This window comes from Heptranchias perlo, unplaced genomic scaffold (assembly GCF_035084215.1).
Source record: "Heptranchias perlo isolate sHepPer1 unplaced genomic scaffold, sHepPer1.hap1 HAP1_SCAFFOLD_62, whole genome shotgun sequence".
NCBI lineage: Eukaryota > Metazoa > Chordata > Chondrichthyes > Hexanchiformes > Hexanchidae > Heptranchias > Heptranchias perlo.
Window position 1 is genome coordinate 1,619,536 of NW_027139644.1, and position 24,306 is coordinate 1,643,841.

The window sequence follows — 24,306 nt, forward strand, 5'->3', positions numbered from 1 at the left end:
GGACCTGATGGCTTCCATCCTAGGGTCTTGAGGGAAGTGGCAGTAGGGATTGTGGATGCTTTGGTGATAGTTTTCCAAAATTCCCTGGACTCAGGAGAGGTCCCGGCAGATTGGAAAACTGCTAATGTAACACCGTTATTTAAAAAGGGTAGTAGGCAGAAGGCTGGAAATTATAGGCCAGTTAGCTTAACATCTGTGGTGGGTAAAATTTTGGAGTCTATTATTAAGGAGACAGTAACGGAACATTTAGATAAGCATAATTTAATAGGACAAAGTCAGCATGGCTTTATGAAGGGGAAGTCATGTCTGACAAATTTGCTTGAGTTCTTCGAGGATATAACGTATAGGGTGGATAAAGGGGAACCAGTGGACGTAGTGTATTTAGACTTCCAGAAGGCATTCGACAAGGTGCCACATAAAAGATTATTACTTAAGATAAAAAATCACGGGATTGGGGGTAATATTCTGGCATGGGTGGAGGATTGGTTATCGAACAGGAAGCAGAGAGTTGGGATAAATGGTTCATTTTCGGACTGGCAACCAGTAACCAGTGGTGTTCCACAGGGGTCGGTGCTGGGTCCCCAACTCTTTACAATCTATATTAACGATTTGGAGGAGGGGACCGAGTGCAACATATCAAAATTTGCAGATGATACAAAGATGGGAGGGAAAGTAGAGAGTGAGGAGGACATAAAAAACCTGCAAGGGGATATAGACAGGCTGGGTGAGTGGGCGGAGATTTGGCAGATGCAATATAATATTGGAAAATGTGAGGTTATGCACTTTGGCAGGAAAAATCAGAGAGCAAGTTATTTTCTTAATGGCGAGAGACTGGAAAGTACTGCAGTACAAAGGGATCTGGGGGTCCTAGTGCAAGAAAATCAAAAAGTTGGTATGCAGGTGCAGCAGGTGATCAAGAAAGCCAACGGAATGTTGGCTTTTATTGCTAGGGGGATAGAATATAAAAACAAGGAGGTATTGCTGCAGTTATATAAGGTATTGGTGAGACCGCACCTGGAATACTGCATACAGTTTTGGTCTCCATACTTAAGAAAAGACATACTTGCTCTCGAGGCAGTACAAAGAAGGTTCACTCGGTTAATCCCGGGGATGAGGGGGCGGACATATGAGGAGAGGTTGAGTAGATTGGGACTCTACTCATTGGAGTTCAGAAGAATGAGAGGCGATCTTATTGAAACATATAAGATTGTGAAGGGTCTTGATCGGGTGGATGCAGTAAGGATGTTCCCAAAGATGGGTGAAACTAGAACTAGGGGGCATAATCTTAGAATAAGGGGCTGCTCTTTCAAAACTGAGATGAGGAGAAACTTCTTCACTCAGAGGGTGGTAGGTCTGTGGAATTTGCTGCCCCAGGAAGCTGTGGAAGCTACATCATTAGATAAATTTAAAACAGAAATAGACAGTTTCCTAGAAGTAAAGGGAATTAGGGGTTATGGGGAGCGGGCAGGAAATTGGACATGAAGCTGAGTTCGGATCGGTCAATGCCCTGTGGGTGGCGGAGAGGGCCCAGGGGCTATGTGGCCGGGTCCTGCTCCGACTTCTTGTGTTCTTTAGATTTGTGGTTGGGATCAGATCAGCCATGATCTTATTGAATGGCGGAGCAGGCTCGAGGGGCCGATTGGCCTACTCCTGCTCCAATTTCTTATGTTCTTATGTTCTTATGTTTGGACCAAGGCTGTAATGAGGTCTGGAACCAAGTGGTCCTGGCGGAACCCAAACTGAACATCGGTAATGCGGACAGACTGGACAACCTGGGGTTGTTCTCCTTGGAACAGAGACGGTTGCGAGGAGATTTGATAGAGGTATTCAAAATCAGGAAGGGTCTAGACAGAGTAGATAGAGAGAAACCGTTCCCACTGGCAGAAGGGCCAAGAACCAGAGGACAGAGATTGAAAGTGATTGGCAAAAGAACCAAAGGTGACATGAGGAAAACCTTTTCTACACAGCGAGTGGTTAGGATCTGAAACGCTCTGCCCGAGGTGGTGTGGAGGCAGATTCAATCATGGCCTGCAAAAGGGAACTGGATAAGTACTTGAAAGGAAAAAATTTGCAGGGCTACGGGGATAGGGCAGGGAAGCACTATAAAGGCAAATATTCCATTAGCCTTTTTGATTACTTCTTGTACCTAGAGTCATAGAGTCATAGAGTTATACAGCACGGATAGAGGCCCTTCGGCCCATCGTGTCCGCGCCGGCCATCAGCCCTGTCTACTCTAATCCCATATTCCAGCATTTGGTCCGTAGCCTTGTATGCTATGGCATTTCAAGTGCTCATCCAAATGCTTCTTGAATGTTGTGAGGGTTCCTGCCTCCACAACCCTTTCAGGCAGTGAGTTCCAGACTCCAACCACCCTCTGGGTGAAAAAGTTCTTTCTCAAATCCCCTCTAAACCTCCCGCCTTTTACCTTGAATCTATGCCCCCTTGTTATAGAACCCTCAACGAAGGGAAAAAGCTCCTTAGTATCCATCCTATCTATGCCCCTCATAATTTTGTACACCTCAATCATGTCCCCCCTCAGCCTCCTCTGCTCCAAGGAAAACAAACCCAATCTTCCCAGTCTCTCTTCATAGCTGAAGCGCTCCAGCCCTGGTAACATCCTGGTGAATCTCCTCTGCACCCTCTCCAAAGCGATCACATCCTTCCTGTAGTGTGGCGACCAGAACTGCACACAGTACTCCAGCTGTGGCCTAACCAGTGTTTTATACAGCTCCATCATAACCTCCTTGCTCTTATATTCTATGCCTCGGCTAATAAAGGCAAGTATCCCATATGCCTTCTTTACCACCTTATCTACCTGTTCCGCCGCCTTCAGGGATCTGTGAACTTGCACACCAAGATCCCTCTGACCCTCTGTCTTGCCTAGGGTCTTCCCATTCATTGTGTATTCCCTTGCCTTGTTAGTCCCTCCAAAGTGCATCACCTCGCACTTTTCCGGGTTAAATTCCATTTGCCACTGTTCCGCCCATCTGACCAACCCATCTATATCGTCCTGCAGACTGAGGCTATCCTCCTCGCTATTTACCACCCTACCAATTTTTGTATCATCAGCGAACTTACTGATCATACCTTTTACATTCATATCCAAGTCGTTAATGTAGACCACAAACAGCAAGGGCCCCAGCACAGATCCCTGTGGTACCCCACTGGCCACAGGCTTCCAGTCACAAAAACAACCTTCGACCATCACCCTCTGCCTTCTGCCACTAAGCCAGTTTTGTATCCAAAGTGCCAAGGCACCCTGGACTCCATGGGCTCATACCTTCTTGACCAGTCTCCTGTGTGGGACTTTATCGAAGGCCTTACTGAAATCCATGTATACCACATCCACTGCGTTACCCTCATCCACACGCCTAGTCACCCCCTCAAAAAATTCAATCAAATAAGTCAGACATGATCTTCCCTTGACAAAGCCATGTTGACTATCCCTGATTAATCCTTGCTTCTCCAAGTGGAGACTAATTTTGTCCTTCAGAATTTTTTCCAATAATTTTCCTACCACTGATGTTAGGCTCACTGGCCTGTAGTTCCCCGGTTTTTCCCTACTCCCCTTCTTGAATAATGGTACTACATTAGTGGTTCTCCAGTCCTCTGGCACATCCCCTGTGGCCAGAGAGGTTCTGAATATATGTGTTCGAGCCCCCGCAATCTCCTCCTTTGCCTCACACAGTAGCCTGGGATACATTTCGTCCGGGCCTGGGGATTTATCCATTTTTAGGCCTGTTAAAACCGCCAATACCTCCTCCCGCTCGATGTTAATATGTTCGAGTATATCACAGTCCCCCTGTCGTATTTCTATGTCTACGTCGTCCTGCTCCATAGTGAAAACAGATGCAAAAAATTCATTTAGAACCCCTCCTACATCTTCCGGCTCCACACACACATTGCCATTTTTGTCCCTAATGGGCCCTATTTTTTCCCTAGTTATCCTCTTACCCTTAATATGCTTATAAAACATCTTAGGATTTTCCTTTATTTTGCTCACCAGTGTTTTTTCATGGCCCCTCCTTGATCTCCTAATTTCTTTTTTAAGTATCCCCCTGCACTTTTTGTACTCCTCTAGGGCTTCCTCCGTCTTTAGCCTTTTGTATCTGCCAAAAGCCCTCATTTTTTTCCTAATCCATTCTCGTATATCCCCTGACATCCAAGTTTCCCTGGAGTTCTTGGAACCACCCTTGACCTTTACGGGAACATGTTGCCATTGTATGGTCTCAATCTCCCTTCTGAAAGACTCCCATTGCTCCGATGCGGATTTTCCTACAAGCAGCTGATCCCAGTCCATTTTGGCCAGATCCTGCCTTATCCTACTAAAATCGGCCTTCCCCCAATTTAGAACCTTTATTTCCGGCCCCTCCCTGTCCTTTTCCATGACCACCTTAAATCTCACCGAATTATGGTCACTGTCACCAAAGTGCTCACCTACTAGCACTTCTTCCACTTGGCCGGCCACATTCCCTAGAATTAGGTCCAGTACCGCCCCCTGTCTTGTAGGACTTTCTACATGCTGGCTCAAAAAGCTCTCCTGGATGCACGTTAAGAATTTTGTACCCTCGAAGCCTTTTACACTCTGAGTATCCCAGTTAATGTCATTGGGTGGGATGTGAAACAGTGTCACCACACGATGGCAGTGAACGGTGAGAGAGAGACAGTAAGAAAGCATGTGTGTTTATCACTGAGTGAGTGTGAGAGAGAGAGGATGCCCCTGTATATCAGTGAGTGACTCTGAGCATCCGTGTGTATTGTGTGTTGGGGAGAAGCGGCAGGATGATGAAATCCAACCGTTAACCATCAACAACTTGTAAAATCCGACACAGACTGGGATTGAACAAGTTAAATTGCCAGAAGACACATGTCCATATCACAGGTTGGATCAGACTCAGCAAGTGGTGTCTCAGGGCAAAGGATCAGAAACCTCTTCCTCGTATCGACCCAAAGATTGAGAGTGAGTTCACACAAACAGGAACCGTTCGCTTCTGTCTCTGAGTTTCATCATTTTCCTTTTACTTTGTATCTCTCAGTTCCCCCAAATGCCGAGATCCCCCTCAGTTCCCACAAATGCTGAGACACCCCCCTCAGTTCCCACAAATGCTGAGACCCCCCCCTCAGTTCCCACAAATGCTGAGACCCCCCCCTCAGTTCCCACAAATGCTGAGACACCCCCCTCAGTTCCCCCAAATGCTGAGACACCCCCCTCAGTTCCCACAAATGCTGAGACCCCCCCCTCAGTTCCCACAAATGCTGGAATCCATTAAGGCAGTGGTAACAGGGCACTTCGAAAATCATAATATGATTAGGCAGAGTAAACATGGTTTTATGAAAATAAATTTGTTAAACACAATTTTCCAAAGAGTTCTTTGAAGATGTAACGAGCAGGGGAGATAAAGGGGAACCAGTGGATGTAGTATACTTGGATTTCCAAAAGGCAAGCGATAAGGTCCCACATAAAAGGTTGTTACGTAAGATAAGGGGGTTGGGGGTAATTTATTAGCATGGATAGAGGATTGGTTAACGGACAGAAAACACAGAGTAGGGATAAACGGGTGATTTTCAGGTTGGCAGGTTGTAACCAGTGGGATGCTGCAGGGATCGGTGCTTGGGCCTCAGCTATTTACAATCTATATTAGTGTTACGTGGATCAACTGGAGAAGCTGGGGTTGTTCTCCTTAGAGCAGAGAAGGTTTAGAGGAGATCTAATAGAGGTATTCAAAATCATGAAGGGTCGAGACAGAGTAGATAGAGAGAATCTGTTCCCATTGGCGGAAGGATCAAGAATCAGAGGACATAGATTTAAGGTGATTGGCAAAAGAACCAAAAGCGACATGAGGAAAAACCTTTTTACGCAGTGGTTATGATCTAGAATGCACTGCCCAAGGGGGTGGTGGAAGCAGATTCAATCATGGCCTTCAAAAGGGAATTGGATAAACGCTTGAAGGGAAAAAAATTGTAGGGCTACTGTGATAGGGCGGGGGAGTGGGACTAGCTGGATTGCTCTTGCAGAGAGCCGGCGCAGAGACGACAGGCCGAATGGCCTCCTTCCGTGTTGTAACCATTCTATGACTTAAATGAAGAGATTGAGTGTAATGTCTCCAAGTTTGCTGACGATACAAACGTAGGTGGGAATGTAAGCTGTGAGGAGAACACAAAGAGTCTGCAAAGGGATATGGACAGGTTAAGTGAGTGGGGAAGAAGTTGGCAGATGGAGTATAATGTGGGGAAATGTGAGGTTATTCACTTTGGTAGGAAGAATAGAAAAACATGATATTTTTTAAATGGTGAGAAACTATTGAATGTTGATGTTCAGAGAGATTCGGGTGTCCTCGTTTTATGGTCTGAATACATAGATAGGAGTTTACACTGAATGTTTCATGGTCTGAATATAACGATAGGAGTTTACACTGAATGTTTCATGTTCTTTCGGATATAATTTGGAACCAACGCCTCTTGTACTGAGATCTGACAGATTGTTACCCTGGCAATAGAGGAAATCACAACGAAAATAACTGAAACGGAAATAACAAAAACCACCATCGTGTTTGGAGTTTAGTTAAGATGAAGATTAATCCTAAACATTCAGACACTTTTTCTAACCATGAAGCTGCCATTCCAATAAAGATTTTTTTACACCACAAGACCTGATACTGGGTATTTACTGAATGTACCGTCATTTCGAGCTCGACAGAACATTAAGCAGCACTGCATCTACAGAAGGACATCGATTAGAACAGTCACATCATTAAAAACAGTCACATTATTAAAAACAGTCTGCTCTGAAAATCTGATTGTCTTAAGCCATCTAAACCTGTAATTGTTAGCAGTGACCATTTAAATTACTGCCACAATACTGAATTCGATGGTGAAACATCCGGTCGTCACATTCTTTATACATCTGGAATGTTACAAAATTTGGATAAACAACATTTCTGCAAACTCCAGTTAGTGTTTAAAGGGCTGAAAAAGTGTTTATATTTTCTGCTAAAAGCAAGTCCCCATAATAATCAGGTAATTGTGTTGAAAGAGCACGGGAATGAATCTGGATTCATTCGGCCGAGGCCGAGGCCGGGAGCTGGATCAGGTGATCACCCAGAACATTATTCTGATACAAAACACAAAATAATCAATAAGAAGAAATTTTACAAATCATTAATCGAATACGATTTACATATTATTTTATCACCAGTTTATATTTAAATCATTTAATTCAACTGCAAGTGTGAAATCCAGAAATAGATTTACTGATGGGAAATAACATTAAGTAAAACCCAGCATCCAGTTCGGAATTGTAAGATGATTGATTTTGATCGTTGGATATAAAACATATTTGAATTCGGTAACGCTGTCTGGTACAACATTAACACACAGTGTAATATCGATATTATGGGGACCATAAAGGTGGGTTCTTTCCGAGTTGGTGCTGGGGGCGGGGAGACACACTGTATATCTGCTGGGCTCTGCCTCAGACTGGAGTCACCTCTTAGATCAAAACTCTTTATTCTAAAACACACACAAGATTCATTTGTGACTGTGTTTTGAGACAGGAACTGATCTCACTTCACATTTCATTGCACGGCCTCATGCTGGATAATTGTACTCGGTGATCAGACTCTCCCAGTCTCATTCTCACCATCTGTGGACTGCCTACAGGACCAGTGTTTATCTGAGGAAATGGGACTTTCTCGTACCTTTCTCCCCAGTCGATCTATGGAAGCTCTTTGAATCGGAAGGGTTCTCTCTGGTTGCTGCTCTCACAATCCTGTGCTGGTTCACCTGCTGTTGTTCCTCAGTCTACAATCCCTGTTTACTTCCAGCTGTGGACTTTTCTCAATCACTCTGTCATTCACCAGGAAATCTAATGATGGAAGGGCAAAAAATGAGACCAATACTGACGGTGTGAAGGAGAATCTAATCTGCACTTTCCCTCTAAATTTAACACACTGTTTGAGAAACTCTGCTCCAACATTCCATGCCTCTTTACCACCCTGACAACAATGTGATCGTTTCATTCTCCAGCCACAGTTTGGGGCAATTCCTTCTCCATGTCCTGCCCCTGTTTTTAGGATCACACGTGCCTTTGGATCCTGATCAAAATCCTGGAACTCCCGATCTAACAGCACTGTGGGAGAACCTTCACCACACGGTCTGCAGCGGTTCAAGGCGGCGGCTCACCATCACCTTCTCAAGGGCAATTAGGGATGGGTGATAAATGCTGGTCTTGCCAGCGACACCCACATCTCATGAATGAATTTTTAAAAAGTCCCTCATCTCTCGAATTATTCCAGTACATCTCTTCTACACCCTCTCTAAGGCCTTCACATCTTTCCTAAAGTGTGCTGCCCAGAACTGGACACAATACTCCAGTTGTGGCCGAACCAATGTTTTATAAAGGTTCATCATGACGTCCATACTTTTGTACTCTATGTCTCTATTTATAAAGCCCAGGATCCCGTATGCTTTTTTAACCACTTTCTCAACCTGCACTGCCACCTTCAATGATTTGTGCACATATACCCCCAGATCTATCTCTCTGTTCCTGTACCCTGTAGAGTTATGCCCCCCAGTTTAAATTGCCTCTCCTTGTTCTTCCAACCAAAATGTATCACCGCATTTTTCTGGACTAAATTTCATCTGCCACGTGTCTGCCTATGCCACCAGACTGTCCATATCCTCTTGAAGTCTATCACTATTGCGGCAGCAGTGCGAGTGTGACGTGTGTTGAGGGGCCGGGCCACGAGCTTGGCTGATGGGAGAGGCCAGGGTACTGAAGAGGATCGACCAGTCCCAATCTGCAGCCATCCATCTGTTGTAGCTGTACAGAGCTCTGATTAGAGCCCATCCAGAGCGTGGTCTTTGAGTTAGGTTTTAAGGAGAGTCTTAAAAGGAGAGAGAAGTGGAGAGGTTTAGGGAGGGAATTCCAGAGCTTAGGGCCAGTGATGGAAATCGGGGATGCGCAAGAGGCCAGAATTGGAGGAGCGCAGAGATCTCGGAGGGTTGTAGAGCTGGAGGAGGTTACAGAGATAGGGAGAGGGGCGAGGGCCACTGAGGGATTTGAAAACCAGGATGAGAATTTTAAAATGGAGGCGTTCCCGTACTGTGAACTAATGTAGGTCAGTGAGCACGGGGTGATGGGTGAACGGGACTTGGTGCGAGTTCCAATGCGGGAAGCAGAGTTTTGGATGAGCTGAAGTTTATGGAGGGTGGAAGATGGGAGGCCGGGCAGGAGAGTATTGGAATAGTGGAGTCTGGAGGTGAGAAAGGAATGAATGAGCCTGATTAACCGTCTGATTCACACCCCCACCCAGGGGAGGATGGCGGTGGATTGAGATGATGGCGGTGGATGGGGACCGGTTGATCCTCTCCAGGGGGAGGATGGCAGTGGATTGAGATGATGGCGGTGGATGGGGACCGGTTGATCTTCTCCAGGGGAATGGTGGCAGTGGATGGGGACCGGTTGATGCTCTCCAGGGGAATGGTGGCGGTGGATTGAGAGGATGGCGGTAGATTGAGATGATGGTGGTGGATGGGGACCGGTTGATCTTCTCCAGGGAGAGGATGGCGGTGGATTGAGATGATGGCGGTGGATGGGGACCGGTTGATCTTCTCCAGGGGAATGGTGGCAGTGGATGGGGACCGGTTGATGCTCTCCAGGGGAATGGTGGCGGTGGATTGAGAGGATGGCGGTAGATTGAGATGATGGTGGTGGATGGGGACCGGTTGATCTTCTCCAGGGAGAGGATGGCGGTGGATTGAGATGATGGCGGTGGATGGGGACCGGTTGATCTTCTCCAGGTGGAGGATGGCGGTGGATTGAGATGATGGCGGTGGATGGGGACCGGTTGATCTTCTCCGGGGCGAGGATGGCGGTGGATTGAGATGATGACGGTGGATGGGGACCGGTTGATCTTCTCCAGGGAGAGGATGGCGGTGGATTGAGATGATGGCGGTGGATGGGGACCGGTTGATCTTCTCCAGGGGGAGGATGGCGGTGGATTGAGATGATGGCGGTGGATGGGGACCGGTTGATCTTCTCCGGGGGGAGGATGGCGGTGGATTGAGATGATGACGGTGGATGGGGACCGGTTGATCTTCTCCAGGGAGAGGATGGCGGTGGATTGAGATGATGACGGTGGATGGGGACCGGTTGATCTTCTCCAGGGAGAGGATGGCGGTGGATTGAGATGATGGCGGTGGATGGGGACCGGTTGATCTTCTCCAGGGAGAGGATGGCGGTGGATTGAGATGATGGCGGTGGATGGGGACCGGTTGATCTTCTCCAGGTGGAGGATGGCGGTGGATTGAGATGATGGCGGTGGATGGGGACCGGTTGATCTTCTCCGGGGGGAGGATGGCGGTGGATTGAGATGATGACGGTGGATGGGGACCGGTTGATCTTCTCCAGGGAGAGGATGGCGGTGGATGGGGACCGGTTGATCTTCTCCCGTCCCCTGGACTCTCCCATCAGTCAGTTCGCGGCCCCGCCCCTCAACACACGTCACACGCGCGCTGTTGCCGGGTTACTGACGTCACACGCGCGCTGTGTCAGTTTAACGGCCTCACAGCTTTAAGATCAGCAGCCACGTGGTCCAGAACCGCCCCCACCCAATCAAACGCGGTGCGGGTGCCGAGCCACGATTTGTGAGTGGAAATGTCAATCAGCCAGTTCTGACCCAATAGCAGAGGCGGATTCTTGGAGGGGGTGCTAACTGATGACAAATGTCCACAGTGCGCATGCCCCGACCCTCTAATCCCCAGATGGCGCGACGGAGGGGGAGCGGGTGTAATGGGGAGAGAGGTGAGTGTCCAGTGTCCGGGACTGGGGGCTGCTCAGAGGGTGGGAGGGGAATCAGCATCAGGCCGTGCGGGGAGTGTCTAGGACTTTTTTTTATTTGTTCATGGGATGTGGGCGTTGCTGGTGAGCCCAGCATTTATTGCCCATCCCTAATTGCCCTTGAGAAGGTGGTGGTGAGCCGCCTTCTTGAACCACTGCAGTCCGTGTGGTGACGGTTCTCCCACAGTGCTGTTAGGAAGGGAGTTCCAGGATTTTGACCCAGCGACGATGAAGGGACGGCGATATATTTCCAAGTCGGATGGTGTGGGACTTGGATGGGAACGTGCAGGTGGTGTTGTTCCCATGTGCCTGCTGCCCTTGTCCTTCCAGGTGGTCGAGGTCGCGGGTTTGGGAGGTGCTGTCGAAGAAGCCTTGGCGAGTTGCTGCAGTGCATCCTGTGCATGGTACACACTGCAGCCACTGTGCGCCGGTGGTGAAGGGAGTGAATGTTTAGGGTGGTGGATGGGGTACCAATCAAGCGGACTGCTTTGTCCTGGATGGTGTCGAGCTTCTTGAGTGTTGTTGGAGCTGCACTCATCCAAGCAAGTGGAGAGTATTCCATCACACTCCTGACTTGTGCCTTGTAAATGATGGAAAGGCTTTGTGGAGTCAGGAGGTGAGTCACTCGCCGCAGAATACCCAGCCTCTGACCTGCTCTTGTCGCCACAGTATTAATGTGGCTGGTCCAGTTGAGTTTCTGGTCAATGGTGACCCCCAGGATGTTGATGGTGGGGGATTCGGCAATGGTAATGCCGTTGAATGTCAAGGGCGGGTGGTTAGACTCTCTCTTGTTGGAGATGGTCATTGCCTGGCGCGAATGTTACTTGCCACTATGAGCCCAAGCCTGGATGTTGTCCAGGTCTTGCTGCATGCGGACACGGACTGCTTCATTTTCTGAGGGGTTGCGAATGGAAATGAACACTGTGCAATCATCAGCGAACATCCTCATTTCTGACCATATGATGGAGGGAAGGTCAGGATGAAGCAGCTGAAGATGGTTGGGCCGAGGACACTCCTGCAGCAATGTCCTGGGGCTGAGATGATTGGCCTCCAACAACCACTACCATCTTCCTTTGTATTAGATATGACTCCAGCCACTGGAGAGTTTTCCCTGATTCCCATTGACTTCAATTTTACTGGGGCTCCTTGGTGCCACACTCGGTCAAATGCTGCCTTGATGTCACCTCACCTAGGGATTCAGCTCTTTTGTCCACGTTTGGACCAAGGCTGTAATAAGGTCTGGAGCCGAGTGGTCCTGGTGGAACCCAAACTGAACATCGGTTACGTGGATAGACTGGAGAAGCTGGGGTTGTTCTCCTTGGAACAGAGACGGTTGCGACGAGATTTGATAGAGGTATTCAAAATCAGGAAGGGTCCAGACAGAGTAGATAGAGAAACTGTTCCCACTGGCAGAAGGGTCAAGAACCAGAGGACAGAGATTGAAAGCGATTGGCAAAAGAACCAAAGGTGACATGAGGAAAACCTTTTCTACACAGCGAGTGGTTAGGATCTGAAATGCACTGCCAGAGGTGTTGTGGAGGCAGATTCAATCATGGCCTTCAAAAGTACTTGAAAGGAAAAAATTTGCAGGGCTACGGGGATAGGCAGGGGAGTACTATAAAGGCCAACATTACATTAGCCTTTTTGATTACTTCTTGTACTTGTCCACTAGCTTTGAGAGATTTGTCTACTTGGACCCCTAAATTTCTCTGCTCAGCCACAGTTCCCACACTCTTCCCATTCAGAAAATATTCAGGTGTCTTTTTCTGATCCAAAGTGGATGACCTCACACTTGCCCACATTAAACACCATCTCCCACAGTTTTCCTCACTCACTGAGTCTGTCTGTGTCCCTGGTTTCCAGTTTCCCCAATAGAGTCCGATTCTGTGTTCAGTACAAAGTAACAGGTGATCAAATCTACCCTTTTATTAGGTATATTGAGGTGATATGGAGTTGAGGTACAGATCGGCTACGATTTAATAGAATGGTGGAACAGGGTCGAGGGGCTGGACGGCCTCTTCCTGTTCCTGTATAACAAGCTTGAGGTGCTGGATGGCTCCCTCCCGTTCCTGTGTACTGTTTATTGGGTGAGTTGAGAAACAAACGGGTAATGATACAGTGTCACACACTTTCGGGAAGGCAGTGAACCATGTGAGAGAGACAGTGAGAGAGGGTGTGTGTAAATCAGAGATTGAGTGTGTGTGAGAGAGAGGATGCCTCTGTATATCAGTGAGTGACTCTGAGTGAGTGTGTGAGAGGATGCTTCTGTATATCACTGAGCGACCCTGAGTGAGTGTGTGAGAGGATGCCTCTGTATATCAGTGAGTGTGAGAGAGAATGCCTCTGTCTATCAGTGAGTGTGAGAGAGAATGCCTCTGTCTATCAGTGAGTGTGAGAGAGAATGCCTCTGTATGTCAGTGAGTGAGTGTGTGAGAGAGAGGATGCCCCTGTGTATCAGTGAGTATGAGAGAGAGGATGCCCCTGTGTATCAGTGAGTGACCCTGAGTGAGTGTGTGAGAGAGGATGCCTCTGTATATCAGTAAGTGTGAGAGAGGATGCCTCTGTATGTCAGTGAGTGTGTGAGAGAGGATGCCTCTGTTTTTCAGTGAGTGACTCTGAGTGAGTGTGTGAGAGAGGATGCCTCTGTATATCAGTAAGTGTGAGAGAGGATGCCTCTGTATGTCAGTGAGTGTGTGAGAGAGGATGCCTCTGTTTTTCAGTGAGTGACTCTGAGTGAGTGTGTGAGAGAGAAGATGCCTCAATCAGTGAGTGAGTGTGAGAGAGAATGCCTGTGTATCAGTGAGTGTGAGAGAGAGGACGCCCCTGTGTATCAGTGAATGTATGTGAGAGAGGATGCCCCTGTGTATCAGTGAGTGTGTGAGAGAGAGGATGCCTCTGTGTATCAGTGAGTGAGTGTGAGAGAATGCCCCTGCATATCAGTGAGTGAGTGTGAGAGAGGACGCCCCTGTATATCAGTGAGTGTGTGAGAGAGAGGATGCCCCTGTATATCAGTGATTTTGTGAGTGAGGATGCTCCTGTATATCAGTGTGTGTGTGTGTGTGAGAAGATGCCTCTATCAGTGAGAGTGTGTGAGAGAGAGGACGCCCCTGTATATCAGTGAGTGATTCTGAGTGAGTGTGTGAGAGAGAGGATGCCTCTGTGTATCAGTGAGTGAGTGTGAGAGAGAGAGGATGCCCCTGGAAATCAGTGACTCTGAGTGGGTGTGTGAGAGAGAGCATGCCTCTGCATACATAAAGGGCAAAAGAGTAACTCGGGAGAGAGTCGGGCCTCTTAAGGATCAACAAAGTCATCGATGTGCGGAACCACAAGGGATGGGTGAGATCCTAAATGAATATTTCACATCGGTATTTACGGTTGAGAAAGGCATGGATGTTAGGGAACTTGGGGAAATAAATAGTGATGTCTTGAGGAGTGTACATATTACAGAGGGAGGTGCTGGAAGTCTTAACGCGCATCAAGGTAGATAAATCTCCGGGACCTGATGAAATGTATCCCAGGACGTTATGGGAGGTTAGGGAGGAAATTGTGGGTCCCCTTGCAGAGATATTTGAATCATCGACAGCTGCAGGTGAGGTGCCTGAAGATTGGAGGGTCGCAAATGTTGTGCCTTTGTTTAAGAAGGGCGGCAGGGAAAAGCCTGGGAACTACAGACCGGTGAGCCTGACATCTGTAGTGGGTAAGTTGTTAGAGGGTATTCTGAGAGACAGGATCTACAGGCATTTGGAGAGGCAGGGACTGATTAGGAACAGTCAGCATGGTTTTGTGAGTGGAAAATCATGTCTCACGAATTTGATTGAGTTTTTTGAAGGGGTAACCAAGAAGATAGATGAGGGCTGTTCAGTAGACGTGGTCTACATGGACTTTAGCAAAGCCTTTGACAAGGTACCGCATGGTAGGTTGTTACATAAGGTTAAATCTCACGGGATCCAAGGTGAGGTAGCCAATTGGATACAAAATTGGATTGACGGCAGAAGACAGAGGGTGGTTGTAGAGGGTTGTTTTTCAAACTGGAGGCCTGTGACCAGCGGTGTGCCTCAGGGATCGCTGCTGGGTCCGCTGTTATTTGTTATTTATATTAATGATTTGGATGAGAATTTCGGAGGCATGGTTAGTAAGTTTGCAGATGACACCAAGATTGGTGGCATTGTGGACAGTGAAGAAGGTTATCTAGGATTGCAACAGGATCTTGATAAATTGGGCCAGTGGGCCGATGAATGGCAGATGGAGTTTAATTTAGATAAATGTGAGGTGATACATTTTGGTAGATCGAATCGGGCCAGGACCTACTCTGTTAATGGTAGGGCGTTGGGGAGAGTTATAGAACAAAGAGATCTCGGAGTACAGGTTCATAGCTCCTTCAAAGTGGAGTCACAGGTGGATCGGGTGGTGAAGAAGGCATTCAGCATGCTTGGTTTCATTGGTCAGAACATTGAATGCAGGAGTTGGGATGTCTTGTTGAAGTTGTACAAGACATTAGTAAGGCCACACTTGGAATACTGTGCACAGTTCTGGTCACCCTATTATAGAAAGGATATTATTAAACTAGAAAGAGTGCAGAAAAGATTTACTGGGATGCGACCAGGACTTGATGGTTTGACTTATAGGGAGAGGTTGGATAGACTGAGACTTTTTTCCCTGGAGAGTAGGAGGTTTAGGGGTGATCTTATAGAAGTCTAAAAAATAATGAGGGGCATAGATAAGGTAGAGTGTCAAAATCTTTTCCCAAAGGTAGGAGAGTCTATAACGAGGGGACATAGATTTAAGGTGAGAGGGGAGAGGGGCAATTTTTTCACTCAAAGGGTGGTGAGTGTCTGGAACGAGCTGCCAGAGGCAGTAGCAGAGGCGGATACAATTTTGTCTTTTAAAAAGCATTTGGACAGTTACATGGGTAAGATGGGTATAGAGGGATATGGGCCAAGTGCAGGCAATTGGGACTAGCTTAGTGGTATAAACTGGGCGACATGGACATGTTGGGCCGAAGGGCCTGTTTCCATGTTGTAAACTTCTACGATTCTATTCTATATCAGTGAGTGACTGAGTGAGTGAGAGAGGATGCCTCTGTTTTTCAGTTAGTGTGAGAGAGGATGCCTCTGTATATCAGTGAGTGATTCTGAGTGAGTGTGTGAGAGTGAGGATGCCCCTGTCTATCAGTGAGAGTGTGTGAGAGTGAGGATGCCCCTGTATATCAGTGAGTGATTCTGAGTGAGTGTGAGAGAGAGGATGCCCCTGTATATCAGTGAGTGATTTTGTGAGCGAGGATGCCCCTGAATATCAGTGTGTGTGTGAGAGTGAGAGAATGCCTCTGTATATCAGTGAGTGTGTGAGAGAGAGGTTGCCCCTGTGTATCAGTGAGTGATTCTGAGTGAGTGTGTGAGAGTGAGGATGCCCCTGCATATCAGTGAGTGATTTTGTGAGCGAGGATGCCCCTGTATATCAGTGTGAGTGAGAGAATGCCTCTGCATATCAGCGAGTGAGTGTGAGAGAGGATGCCTCTGTATATCAGTGAGTGTGTGAGAGAGAGGATGCCCCTGTGTATCAGTGAGTGATTCTGAGTGAGTGTGTGAGAGTGAGGATGCCCCTGTATATCAGTGAGTGATTTTGTGAGCGAGGATGCCCCTGTGGATCAGTGAGTGTGTGAGTGTGAGAGAGAATGCCTCTGTATATCAGTGAGTGTGAGAGAGAATGCCTCTGCATATCAGTGAGTGAGTGTGTGAGAGTGAGGATGCCCCTGTATATCAGTGAGTGATTTTGTGAGCGAGGATGCCCCTGTATATCAGTGAGTGTGTGAGTGTGAGAGAATGCCTCTGTATATCAGCGAGTGAGTGTGAGAGAGAATGCCTCTGTATATCAGTGAGTGTGAGAGAGAATGCCCCTGTATATCAGTGAGTGATTCTGAGTGAGTGTGTGAGAGAGAGGATGCCCCTGTTTTTCAGTGAGTGTGAGAGAGTGAGGATGCCCCTGTCATGCAGTGAGTGATTCTGAGTGATTGTGTGAGAGAGAGAATGCCTCTGTCTTTCAGTGTGTGAGAGTGAGGATGCCTCTGTACATCAGTGAGTGTGAGAGAGTAAGGATGCCCCTGCATATCAGTAAGTGACTTTGAGTGAGTGAGTGAGAGAGGATGCCCCTGTATATCAGTGAGAGTGTGTGAGAGAGGATGCCTCTGCAAATCAGCGAGTGACCCTGAGTGAGTGTGAGAGAGAATGCCTCTGTATATCAGTGAGTGTGTGAGAGTGAGGATGCCTCTGTATATCAGTGAGTGACCCTGAGTGTGTGAGAGAGAGAGAGGATGCCTCTGTTTTTCAGTGAGTGATTCTGTGAGTGAGTGTGTGAGAGAGAGGATGCCTCGGTGTATCAGTGAGTGACTCGGAGTGAGTGTGTGAGAGAGAGGATGCCCCTGTGTATCAGAGAGAGTGTGAGAGTGAGGATGCCCCTGTATATCATTGAGAGTGAGGATGCCTCTGTTTTTCAGTGAGTGATTCTGTGAGTGAGTGTGTGAGAGAGAGGATGCCTCGGTGTATCAGTGAGTGACTCGGAGTGAGTGTGAGAGAGAGAGGACGCCCCTGTATATCAGTGAGTGATTCTGAATGAGTGTGAGAGAGAGGATGACTCTGTATATCAGTAGATGTGTGTGAGAGAGGATGCCTCTGATTTTCAGTGAGTGTGAGAGAGGATGCCTCTGTATATCAGTGAGTGATTCTGAGTGAGTGTGTGAGAGAGAGGATGCCCCTGTGTATCAGTGAGTGATTTTGTGAGTGAGGATGCCCCTGTATATCAGTGAGTGATTTTGTGAGCGAGGATGCCCCTGTGTATCAGTGAGAGTGTGAGAGAGAGAGGATGCCTCTGTGTATCAGTGACTCTGAGTGAGTGTGAGAGAGAGAGGATGCCCCGGTATATCAGTGAGTGAGTGTGTGAGAGGGAGGTTGCCTCTGCATATCAGTAAGCGTGTGTGAGAGAGAGGATGCCTCTGCATATCAGTGTGTGTGAGAGAGAGGATGCCTCTGTATATCAGTGAGTGTGTGAGAGAGAGGATGCCTCTGCATATCAGTGAGTGAGTGTGTGAGAGGGAGGATGCCTCTGTCTATCAATGAGTGAGTGTGAGCGAGGATGCCCTGTATATCAGTGAGTGAGTGTGAGAGAGGATGCCCCTGTATATCAGTGAGTGAGTGTGAGAGAGGATGCCCCTGTGTATCAGTGAGAGTGAGGATGCCCCTGTATATCATTGAGAGTGAGGATGCCCCTGTATATCAGTGAGTGATTCTGAGTGAGTGTGTGAGAGAGAGGATGCCCCTGTTTTTCAGTGAGTGTGAGAGAGAGAGGACGCCCCTGTATATCAGTGAGTGATTCTGAATGAGTGTGAGAGAGAGGATGCCCCTGTGTATCAGTGAGTGATTTTGTGAGTGAGGATGCCCCTGTGTATCAGTGAGAGTGTGAGAGAGAGAGGATGCCTCTGTATATCAGTAAGTGTGTGTGAGAGAGAGGATGCCTCTGCATATCAGTGAGTGAGTGTGTGAGCGAGGATGCCCCTGTATATCAGTGAGTGAGTGTGTGAGAGAGAGGATGCCCCTGTGTATCAGTGAGTGAGTGTGTGAGAGAGAGGATGCCCCTGTGTATCTGTGAGAGTGAGGATACCCCTGTATATCAGTGAGTGATTCTGAGTGAGTGTGTGAGAGAGAGGATGCCCCTGTTTTTCAGTGAGTGTGAGAGAGTGAGGATGCCCCTGTCATGCAGTGAGTGATCCTGAGTGAGTGTGTGAGAGAGAGAATGCCTCTGTCTTTCAGTGTGTGAGAGTGAGGATGCCTCTGTACATCAGTGAGTGTGAGAGAGTAAGGATGCCCCTGTATATCAGTAAGTGACTTTGAGTGAGTGTGTGAGAGAGGATGCCTCTGCAAATCAGCGAGTGACCCTGAGTGAGTGTGAGAGAGACAGGATATCTCTGTACATCAGTGAGTGAGTGTGAGAGAGAATGCCCCTGTAAATCAGTGAGTGTGTGAGAGTGAGGATGCCTCTGTATATCAGTGAGTGACCCTGAGTGTGTGAGAGAGAGAGGATGCCTCTGTTTTTCAGTGAGTGATTCTGTGAGTGAGTGTGTGAGAGAGAGGATGCCTCGGTGTATCAGTGAGTGACTCGGAGTGAGTGTGAGAGAGAGAGGACGCCCCTGTATATCAGTGAGTGATTCTGAATGAGTGTGAGAGAGGATGCCTCTGTATATCAGTAGATGTGTGTGAGAGAGGATGCCTCCGTTTTTCAGTGAGTGTGAGAGAGGATGCCTCTGTATATCAGTGAGTGATTCTGAGTGAGTGTGTGAGAGAGAGGATGCCCCTGTGTATCAGTGAGTGATTTTGTGAGTGAGGATGCCCCTGTATATCAGTGAGTGATTTTGTGAGCGAGGATGCCCCTGTGTATCAGTGAGAGTGTGAGAGAGAGAGGATGCCTCTGTATATCAGTAAGTGTGTGTGAGAGAGAGGATGCCTCTGCATATCAGTAAGTGTGTGGGAGAGAGAGGATGCCTCTGCATATCAGTGAGTGAGTGTGTGAGAGGGAGGATGCCTCTGTATATCGGTGAGTGTGTGAGAGAGAGGATGCCTCTGTATATCAGTGAGTGTGTGTGAGAGGGAGGATGCCTCTGTATATCAGTAAGTGTGTCTGAGAGAGAGGATGCCTCTGCATATCAGTGAGTGAGTGTGTGAGCGAGGATGCCCCTGTATATCAGTGAGTGAGTGTGAGAGAGGATGCCCCTGTCTATCAGTGAATGTGTGAGAGAGGATGCCCCTGTGTATCAGTGAGAGTGTGAGAGTGGGGATGCCCCTGTATATCATTGAGAGTGAGGATGCCCCTGTATATCAGTGAGTGATTCTGAGTGAGTGTGTGAGAGAGAGGATGCCCCTGTTTTTCAGTGAGTGTGAGAGAGTGAGGATGCCCCTGTCATGCAGTGAGTGATCCTGAGTGAGTGTGTGTGAGAGAGAATGCCTCTGTCTTTCAGTGTGTGAGAGTGAGGATGCCTCTGTATATCAGTGAGTGATTCTGAGTGAGTGTGTGAGAGAGAGGATGCCCCTGTGTATCAGTGAGTGATTTTGTGAGTGAGGATGCCCCTGTATATCAGTGAGTGATTTTGTGAGCGAGGATGCCCCTGTGTATCAGTGAGAGTGTGAGAGAGAGAGGATGCCTCTGTATATCAGTAAGTGTGTGTGAGAGAGAGGATGCCTCTGCATATCAGTGAGTGAGTGTGTGAGCGAGGATGCCCCTGTATATCAGTGAGAGTGTGAGAGAGAGAGGATGCCTCTGTTTTTCAGTGAGTGATTCTGTGAGTGAGTGTGTGAGAGAGAGGATGCCTCGGTGTATCAGTGAGTGACTCGGAGTGAGTGTGAGAGAGAGAGGACGCCCCTGTATATCAGTGAGTGATTCTGAATGAGTGTGAGAGTGAGGATGCCCCTGTATATCAGTGAGTGTGTGAGAGTGAGGATGCCTCTGTATATCAGTGAGTGACCCTGAGTGTGTGAGAGAGGATGCCTCTGTTTTTCAGTGAGTGATTCTGTGAGTGAGTGTGTGAGAGAGAGGATGCCTCGCTGTATCAGTGAGTGACTCGGAGTGAGTGTGAGAGAGAGAGGACGCCCCTGTATATCAGTGAGTGATTCTGAATGAGTGTGAGAGAGAGGATGCCTCTGTTTATCAGTAGATGTGTGTGAGAGAGGATGCCTCTGTTTTTCAGTGAGTGTGAGAGAGGATGCCTCTGCATATCAGTGAGTGATTCTGAGTGAGTGTGTGAGAGTGAGGATGCCCCTGTGTATCAGTGAGAGTGTGAGAGAGAGAGGATGCCTCTGTATATCAGTAAGTGTGTGTGAGAGAGAGGATGCCTCCGCATATCAGTGAGTGAGTGTGTGAGCGAGGATGCCCCTGTATATCAGTGAGTGAGTGTGTGAGAGAGAGGATGCCCCTGTATATCAGTGAGTGAGTGTGTGAGAGACAGGATGCCCCTGTGTATCAGTGAGAGTGTGAGAGTGAGGATTCCCCTGTATATCATTGAGAGTGAGGATGCCCCTGTATATCAGTGAGTGATTCTGAGTGAGTGTGTGAGAGAGAGGATGCCCCTGTTTTTCAGTGAGTGTGAGAGAGTGAGGATGCCCCTGTCATGCAGTGAGTGATCCTGAGTGAGTGTGTGAGAGAGAGAATGCCTCTGTCTTTCAGTGTGTGAGAGTGAGGATGCCTCTGTACATCAGTGAGTGTGAGAGAGTAAGGATGCCCCTGTATATCAGTAAGTGACTTTGAGTGAGTGAGTGAGAGAGGATGCCCCTGTATATCAGTGAGAGTGTGTGAGACAGGATGCCTCTGCAAATCAGCGAGTGACCCTGAGTGAGTGTGAGAGAGACAGGATGTCTCTGTACATCAGTGAGTGAGTGTGAGAGAGAATGCCTCTGTATATCAGTGAGTGTGTGAGAGTGAGGATGCCCCTGTCTATCAGTGAGTGTGTGAGAGTGAGGATGCCTCTGTATATCAGTGAGTGACCCTGAGTGTGTGAGAGAGAGAGGATGCCTCTGTTTTTCAGTTAGTGATTCTGTGAGTGAGTGTGTGAGAGAGAGGATGCCTCGGTGTATCAGTGAGTGACTCGGAGTGAGTGTGAGAGAGAGAGGACGCCCCTGTATATCAGTGAGTGATTCTGAATGAGTGTGAGAGAGGATGCCTCTGTATATCAGTAGATGTGTGTGAGAGAGGATGCCTCTGTTTTTCAGTGAGTGTGTGAGAGGATGCCTCTGTATATCAGTGAGTGATTCTGAGTGAGTGTGTGAGAGAGAGGATGCCCCTGTGTATCAGTGAGTGATTTTGTGAGTGAGGATGCCCCTGTATATCAGTGAGTGATTTTGTGAGCGAGGATGCCCCTGTGTATCAGTGAGAGTGTGAGAGAGAGAGGATGCCTCTGTGTATCAGTGACTCTGAGTGAGTGTGTGAGAGAGAGGATGCCTCTGCATATCAGTAAGTGTGTGGGAGAGAGAGGATGCCTCTGCATATCAGTGTGTGTGAGAGGGAGGATGCCTCTGTATATCAGTAAGTGTGTCTGAGAGAGAGGATGCCTCTGCATATCAGTGAGTGAGTGTGTGAGCGAGGATGCCCCTGTATATCAGTGAGTGAGTGTGTGAGAGAGGATGCCCCTGTCTATCAGTGAATGTGTGAGAGAGGATGCCCCTGTGTATCAGTGAGAGTGTGAGAGTGGGGATGCCCCTGTATATCATTGAGAGTGAGGATGCCCCTGTATATCAGTGAGTGATTCTGAGTGAGTGTGTGAGAGAGAGGATGCCCCTGTTTTTCAGTGAGTGTGAGAGAGTGAGGATGCCCCTGTCATGCAGTGAGTGATCCTGAGTGAGTGTGTGAGAGAGAGAATGCCTCTGTCTTTCAGTGTGTGAGAGTGAGGATGCCTTTGTACATCAGTGAGTGTGAGAGAGTAAGGATGCCCCTGTATATCAGTAAGTGACTTTGAGTGAGTGAGTGAGAGAGGATGCCCCTGTATATCAGTGAGAGTGTGTGAGAGAGGATGCCTCTGCAAATCAGCGAGTGATCCTGAGTGAGTGTGAGAGAGACAGGATGTCTCTGTACATCAGTGAGTGAGTGTGAGAGAGAATGCCTCTGTATATCAGTGAGTGTGTGAGAGTGAGGATGCCTCTGTATATCAGTGAGTGACCCTGAGTGTGTGAGAGTGAGAGGATGCCTCTGTTTTTCAGTGAGTGATTCTGTGAGTGAGTGTGTGAGAGAGAGGATGCCTCGGTGTATCAGTGAGTGACTCGGAGTGAGTGTGAGAGAGAGAGGACGCCCCTGTATATCAGTGAGTGATTCTGAATGAGTGTGAGAGAGGATGCCTCTGTATATCAGTAGATGTGTGTGAGAGAGGATGCCTCTGTTTTTCAGTGAGTGTGAGAGAGGATGCCTCTGTATATCAGTGAGTGATTCTGAGTGAGTGTGTGAGAGAGAGGATGCCCCTGTGTATCAGTGAGTGATTTTGTGAGTGAGGATGCCCCTGTATATCAGTGAGTGATTTTGTGAGCGAGGATGCCCCTGTGTATCAGTGAGAGTGTGAGAGAGAGAGGATGCCTCTGTATATCAGTAAGTGTGTGTGAGAGAGAGGATGCCTCTGCATATCAGTGAGTGAGTGTGTGAGCGAGGATGCCCCTGTATATCAGTGAGAGTGTGAGAGAGAGAGGATGCCTCTGTGTATCAGTGACTCTGAGTGAGTGTGAGAGAGAGAGGATGCCCCTGTATATCAGGAAGTGTGTGTGAGAGAGAGGATGCCTCTGCATATCAGTAAGTGTGTGAGAGAGAGGATGCCTCTGTATATCAGTGAGTGTGTGTGAGAGGGAGGATGCCTCTGTATATCAGTAAGTGTGTCTGAGAGAGAGGATGCCTCTGCATATCAGTGAGTGAGTGTGTGAGCGAGGATGCCCCTGTATATCAGTGAGTGAGTGTGTGAGAGAGGATGCCCCTGTCTATCAGTGAATGTGTGAGAGAGGATGCCCCTGTGTATCAGTGAGAGTGTGAGAGTGGGGATGCCCCTGTATATCATTGAGAGTGAGGATGCCCCTGTATATCAGTGAGTGATTCTGAGTGAGTGTGTGAGAGAGAGAATGCCTCTGTCTTTCAGTGTGTGAGAGTGAGGATGCCTCTGTACATCAGTGAGTGTGAGAGAGTAAGGATGCCCCTGTATATCAGTAAGTGACTTTGAGTGAGTGAGTGAGAGAGGATGCCCCTGTATATCAGTGAGAGTGTGTAAGAGAGGATGCCTCTGCAAATCAGCGAGTGATCCTGAGTGAGTGAGAGAGAGACAGGATGTCTCTGTACATCAGTGAGTGAGTGTGAGAGAGAATGCCTCTGTATATCAGTGAGTGTGTGAGAGTGAGGATGCCTCTGTATATCAGTGAGTGACCCTGAGTGTGTGAGAGAGAGAGGATGCCTCTGTTTTTCAGTGAGTGATTCTGTGAGTGAGTGTGTGAGAGAGAGGATGCCTCGGTGTATCAGTGAGTGACTCGGAGTGAGTGTGAGAGAGAGAGGACGCCCCTGTATATCAGTGAGTGATACTGAATGAGTGTGAGAGTGAGGATGCCCCTGTATATCAGTGAGTGTGTGAGAGTGAGGATGCCTCTGTATATCAGTGAGTGACCCTGAGTGTGTGAGAGAGGATGCCTCTGTTTTTCAGTGAGTGATTCTGTGAGTGAGTGTGTGAGAGAGAGGATGCCTCGCTGTATCAGTGAGTGACTCGGAGTGAGTGTGAGGGAGAGAGGACGCCCCTGTATATCAGTGAGTGATTCTGAATGAGTGTGAGAGAGAGGATGCCTCTGTTTATCAGTAGATGTGTGTGAGAGAGGATGCCTCTGTTTTTCAGTGAGTGTGAGAGAGGATGCCTCTGCATATCAGTGAGTGATTCTGAGTGAGTGTGTGAGAGTGAGGATGCCCCTGTGTATCAGTGA

At 48.0% G+C, this 24,306-nt stretch overlaps 1 protein-coding gene across 3 annotated transcripts in view; it reads right to left on the reverse strand.

Annotated features, from left to right (window-relative positions):
• LOC137317454 (NACHT, LRR and PYD domains-containing protein 12-like) overlaps positions 1–24,306 on the reverse strand; it is a 257,531-nt gene that overhangs the window by 38,869 nt on the left and 194,356 nt on the right. For 2 of the 3 annotated variants that reach the window (XM_067980802.1, XM_067980803.1), the window contains exon 2: positions 7,698–7,864. The gene's annotated coding sequence lies outside the window, so the exon portion shown is untranslated. Of the gene's footprint in view, positions 1–7,697; positions 7,865–8,615; positions 9,229–24,306 lie in introns of those variants that run through there. The other variant, XM_067980804.1, reaches the window with a different exon arrangement.